The following is a 6,000-nucleotide window of genomic DNA, read 5'->3' as shown; positions in this document are numbered from 1 at the left end:
CTAGGTATAGAATCATGTCACCTGCAAATAGTGATAATTTAAGTTCTTCTTTTCCTATTTTTATGCCTTTAATTTCTTTCGTCTGTCTAATTGCTCTGGCCAGTGTTTCGAGAACTATGTTGAACAAGTACAATGATTGTTAATGTTGTTGTTATTCTTTTGTATAAATGTTGTCTGTTGCTAATTATTTTTCATTGTCAATTTAGCCAACATTACTCTCAATCTGGAATATCATAAAGAAAGATAGTATCAGCCAAGATAATGCCAATAGAATGAATAGGTACAACATAGAATGAAGATAACCTATCTAGCTCAGAAAACCTCCTGGCTGCTCTGAGCAGCTGCCCAAGAGCAACATTTGGCAGTAAAACTCAACCATATGACCAATATTTTTGGCCAGATGAAATGAGCCAGATGGAAGCCCATGAAGCAGAATCCAGGGAGAAGACAGAAGCAAGCCACATAAAATCATGGATTAGACCACAATTGTGTCCATCCTCTCCACTTTCCCTTCCCTTTTCTTTCTTTCCTTCCCTCCCTTCCATCCTTTATCCCTTCCTTCTTATTTTTACACAAGAAATATCTTGGAGGGTTGGGCATGTTGCTCATTTGCTAGCATGGCTGAGGCCCTGAGTTCAACAGCACTGACCAAAACCCAAAAACACAGCTTGTATTTTGATGCTTAAAGCTACTTTCAGCTATTAGTAACTAGACTTGAAGACAATTTAGATATTTTTAATACGTTTATATTTTAATGGATTACTTCACTGCATTTTCTACATTAAATTACAAGGTGTTCTTTCTTCAGAGAAAGATTTTAAGTGCAACAGAGGAAGACAACGAGCCTATTAGAATCGAACCTCCCATCATGGAATCCTCTTTGTGGAGTGACAAGAGGGCCTTCTCAGGAAACCGGAGGTAGAAGAGGAACTGTGCAGTGGTCCAGGTTCTAGGGCAGTTTGCCCGGGTTCATCCTTGGGCACCTTTCTTATGCTCTGCCTAGCTTCCTCACTGGTAAATGGTGACACTGCTAGACCCACCACCCAGCGCTGCTCTGGAAGATGGCCTGCAGGAGACAGTGTGTGCACAGCACCTGGAACACTGGTTGGTAACTCAAAGAAGCTCTTCTTATTCTTGATACAGACTTTCTGACCACATATGTGGCCTTTGTCCCCTGAATCCCCAGTTCTCCCTCGATTATTTGACAGTAATTGTATCCATCCTCTCCACTTTCCCTAAAGAATAGAACGAGATAAGTGTGGTGGTGGGGACACTGCAAACAATAGATAACACACATGTTCCATCTGGAAAAAATTTAAAAACTAAAGAAATGCTGTGCAAAAAGATACTTGTGGTACTTAGAAAGTTATATCCTAGTATATTGATTCATGCATGGCACTCATTCCATTTCTAAGATGTGGGATCTGTCCAGCGTTTTCTAGTGGACACTGGGAGCTTTGATTCAACCTCTTGTGGTGTCCCTACTGAGGTTTTGGTAGAAGCAAAGAAGCAACAGTTCTGAGACCACACTGTGCTATTCATCCTATTTATATCCTCTACTAAAAAGTCTCCAGCTCAAATTTACAGATTTCAGTCTAACTTTCTTAGAGATTATTTAAGACAATTTAGATATTTTTGAAGCTAATGTTGCTTTTTAAAAACTTCTAATTTTTTATTCCTTTTAGATGTACATGACAATAGAGTACATTTGGACATATTATACACACATGGAGTAAAACTTATTCCAATTAGGATCCCATTCTTATGTTTGTACATAATGTGGAGTTACACTGGTTGTGTATTCATTTACAAGCAAAGAAAAGTTATAAACAATTCTTTATACTGTCTTTTCTATTCCCTCCCCCCTCCCTTCCCTTCATTCCCCTTTGTCTAATCTAATAAACTTCTAATCTTCCCCTATCTACTCTCTCTTATTGTGGGTTAGCATCCACATATCAAGAGAGAACATTCGGTCTCTCTGGTCCTTTGAGACTGGCCTATTTCACTTAGCATGATATTTTTCAGTTCCATCCATTTGCCAGGAAATGCCATATTTCATTCTTTATGGCTTCTTCAATAAGACTTCTAAAGCACAAGAAGTAAAATCAAGAATCAAGGAATGGGATGGCATGAAACTAAAAATCTTCTTCATGATAAAGGAAGCAATCAAAAACATGAAGAGAGAGCCTACAGCATGGGAAAAAATCTTTGCCATCTGCACCTCAGAACATTAATCTCCAGGATATACAAAGAACTCAAAAAACTTAACACCAAAACCTAAATATCCCAATCAATAGATGGGCAAAGGAACTGAACAGACAGTTCACAGAAGAAGAAATACAATTGATCAACAAATATACGAAAAAAAAATGCTCAACATCTCTAGCAATTAGAGAAATACAAATTAAAATTACACTGAGATTACATCTCACTCTAGTCAGAACAGCAATTATCAAGAATACAATTAACAATAAATATTGGCAAGGATGTGGGGGGAAAGGTACACTCATACATTGTTGGTGGGACTGCAATGCAAACTGGTGCAACCCCTCTGGAAAGCATTATGGAGATTCCTGAGAAAACTTGAATGGAACCACTATTTCACTCAGTTATCCCATTCTTCAGTCTATACCCAAAGGGCTTAAAATCAGCATACTACAGTGATGCAGCCATATAAAGGCTTATAGCAGCTCAATCCACAATAGCCAAGTTATGGAACCAATCCAAGTACCCTTCAACAGATGAACGGATAAAGAAAATGAGGCATATATATGTCAATATTGCTTTTTCTCTTCTCACTGCCAGAAAATCATTTGTGCCACATTCAGAGTGTCTGCTTTTGACTCTGTATCCCACTGGAAAATGTTACTCATTCCCCCCAACTGCAAGTGGTACAAGCATGTTCAAAACACCTAAGGAATCACCAACTTAGCAGCTCTGCTAAAAAATTGGGGAGGAAAAGATGTTGACACAATTTGCAAAAATGAGGTTGGAAGATTTTCTGAGCATTTCAATTTTATTGTGCATCTCATGACCCCTCTTAGTATAAGAGGTGAGAAACTAGAAGACACTTTTTGTTTCTGGTCCGTGGGATGCTATGGAATCATCTCTGTTCTACATTTAGATGTACCCTGGAAGGTTTTCCCTCTATTTGCATAGCACCCACCCCATAGTCACAATGAAAAAAAAATTGCCCTTTGAATATCCCTCTTTTGAGAAGACACAAAGCAGAAAGTTCACAATTGGAAGACAGGAACAGCTCTAGAGGAGTAAATTCTGTTCAATGTTTTCTTAAACATTTTGACTTTTTTGGTTGTTTGTTTTTGTGCTTCCCAGATCACATTTTACCTCATTTTTTTCTTGGTGCTAAATTTAAACCACAAACACAATTCACTGACATTGTTATCTGAGCATGTCAGTCTCCTCTCTCTCCTCTGAGACAGATACTCACTCAGGTGGCTGTTTAAACATGTATCTTGGTGACCAATCAGTGATTTATCCTTCACAACAGCCCTCAGCTTTGTGAGAAGAGCCCCAGATCTAACAGTGAAGCCAGCGCTTAAACATAGTTGACTCTCCACTCCACAGAGGAAAATAGGCTTTTTCATTATGAAGCCCTCCCCACAAGCCCTCCACTCCCTTTCCTCTCCTATCCTCTCTCTTTCTCTCTTTTCTTCTATTTCTGCATCAAACCAAAATAACTTGAAAGCTGTATATAAATAAATAAGCTGTATATAAATTTGGCTTCTTAAAAATACATATTTTACTAACAAAAGAAGAAAACTTGTCATTGCTGAAAAGCAACTTTCGTATCTATTTTTGGCATTACTTATTGTCAAATTTTGTATTTCTTAGGAGCCAACACTCACCAAATATATATGTTTTATGTTATCACTTTACCAAGTCAGACCCTTTGAATTTCATGTCTGATAGACTTGGCTTTTCTTTAGCCTGAACATTACGAGGGAGGGAAAGCACTAACAAAGAAAAATATTCCAGTTTAAAGTTAAGTGCACCAACAATATCATGCATAAATACGCTTTTGATATTCAAAGAAAAATGACACTATTCTAGGTACATTCGATTTTACAAAATATAACATATCGTTCTTAAGCAAAAAAAAAAAAAATCTTAAATGGGAGAAATCCAATGAAGAAATGTTGGTTAATGTCCAGTTCTTTCAGTTGCTTCAACAGTGGAATCACATCCAAAGCCTTGCAAAGGTCAAGATTAGCTTAAGTTACTTTCATGTTTTAAAGGATCTTGTATATTAAAAAGGAAATGAACAAATACAAAAAGACGGTTGTAAACTCAGAGGGCATTTTAAGTATTCACATGAAATTCTTTAGTGCATCTAATTCCAGCAATGTTATGCAATAAAACTGCTATTCAGAAGATGATTATCACATTTAAATGTATGTGCATGTGCATGCTTGTGTGTGTGGGTGTGTGTACATCTACATTTATACATGGACTCATATTGCATTTAGGTGTTATGGTATGATAAAAATGTATAGGTAAATGATAAACATATTTTTTCATTATTTCCAGCATATTGCTATGGTTGAATGCATATTATCTTTTGGAAGGTGAGACCCCTCTGGAAAGGTGAGACCAGGAAGCTCAAAGATTTCCTATCTCCCTAACCTATCATTCAGGTGTTGACCTGGGATAGGCATCACCATATTAACAAGTTGGCCATGCCAATAGACATAATACAGTCATTCCAGATAAGAGAGTTTAGCAGAATGCTCCATCAAAGTAGGCATTAATGACATTCCTGTTGTATGTAAGGGAGTTTCTGACCCCAAAGTGTTGGCAGTCCAACTGGGAAGATAACATTAGATTCAGAACAATAAAAACATTATGTGTAAATAATCAAAATAAATATTTTGCAGGAAATTAAGATTTGAGTGAAGAGGAAATAAGTAAGGAATGAAGTCTCCCAAGTTTGGGCCAACAATGGCTACTTGAGACATCATCCTTACCACTTAATCTTGTTGCAAATGAAGCTTGTCATTAAATATATGAAAAACTAACTCATCCTTAGCTGCACCAGTGCATGTATTTTGGGAAGGGCTAGAGATTGAACAAAGGAAAAGAAAACTTTTTCACCAAAACAAAAAGGCAAGATTCTTAATATATTTGTGAATCACACAGAACTTAAAATCTGTACTGCTTGGTATTTTTCAGATTCTTTAGTCCATCAGGGTATTGATTTTACTCTATGTATCAATTATTTAATTATGATTCTAAGAAACTGGCTATTAGATCTCAGTGATGAGGAGAGCTTAGAAGCCACAATCCATTGGAAATATACACAGTAATACTAATAAATCTTTGATGATACGTTCTCAGCATATAGCTTAGTTCAAAAGAGTGAAATGCAATTAATAAACATGAAAATCATATACAGTAGAGTGCAAAACATACAGTAGGCATATAATTTCTAATATTCATCCAAATTTCATAGTTATAACAAATTAATATAATAAAATGACACTTATTTTGCTCTAAAATGGAAATAAATGGAAGTACTATTTATACATTTAGCTGGCAATTCATGTTTACTATCTGTTGTCAAAGTTTGTGTATTGTTACTAGTGAATTTTATAATTTAATTTCTCTGACTTTCAGTTCTCTAAAAAAATTACAATGGCACTATCTTCCTTAATGTTTAAAGTAAATAAATCTTATGACTTCTTTTTCTCCTCCTCCTTCTCCTTCTTTTTTTCCAGAGCTGGGAATTGAACCTCATGCATGCTAGGCAAGTATTATATCACTGAGCCACATCCCCAGCCCTTATGATTTATGTTAATCCAAATTTTTAATTTTTTGTGCAGACAAATCAGAACACATTTTAATTCAAATCTAGTGTATACCTCTACATAGGACTGGCAGCTTTTAATATTACTATATTTGGTCTAAATAAAAAAGATCTATTCCACTGTCATATATATCTAAACAGAACAAATTTGTAAAAAGATCTAATCTTGAGAG

The 6,000-nt window shown here is 36.0% G+C and overlaps 1 protein-coding gene across 13 annotated transcripts in view; it reads right to left on the bottom strand.

Annotated features, from left to right (window-relative positions):
• Positions 1 to 6,000, bottom strand: part of Pde4d (phosphodiesterase 4D) — a 1,424,195-nt gene that overhangs the window by 318,370 nt on the left and 1,099,825 nt on the right. The gene's annotated exons all lie outside the window — the stretch shown is intronic.

The sequence above is a fragment of the Marmota marmota genome, unplaced genomic scaffold (assembly GCF_001458135.2).
Source record: "Marmota marmota marmota unplaced genomic scaffold, marMar, whole genome shotgun sequence".
NCBI classification, from domain to species: domain Eukaryota; kingdom Metazoa; phylum Chordata; class Mammalia; order Rodentia; family Sciuridae; genus Marmota; species Marmota marmota.
Note: the sequence above shows the minus strand (reverse complement) of the source record. Positions and strands in the feature narration are given on the sequence as shown.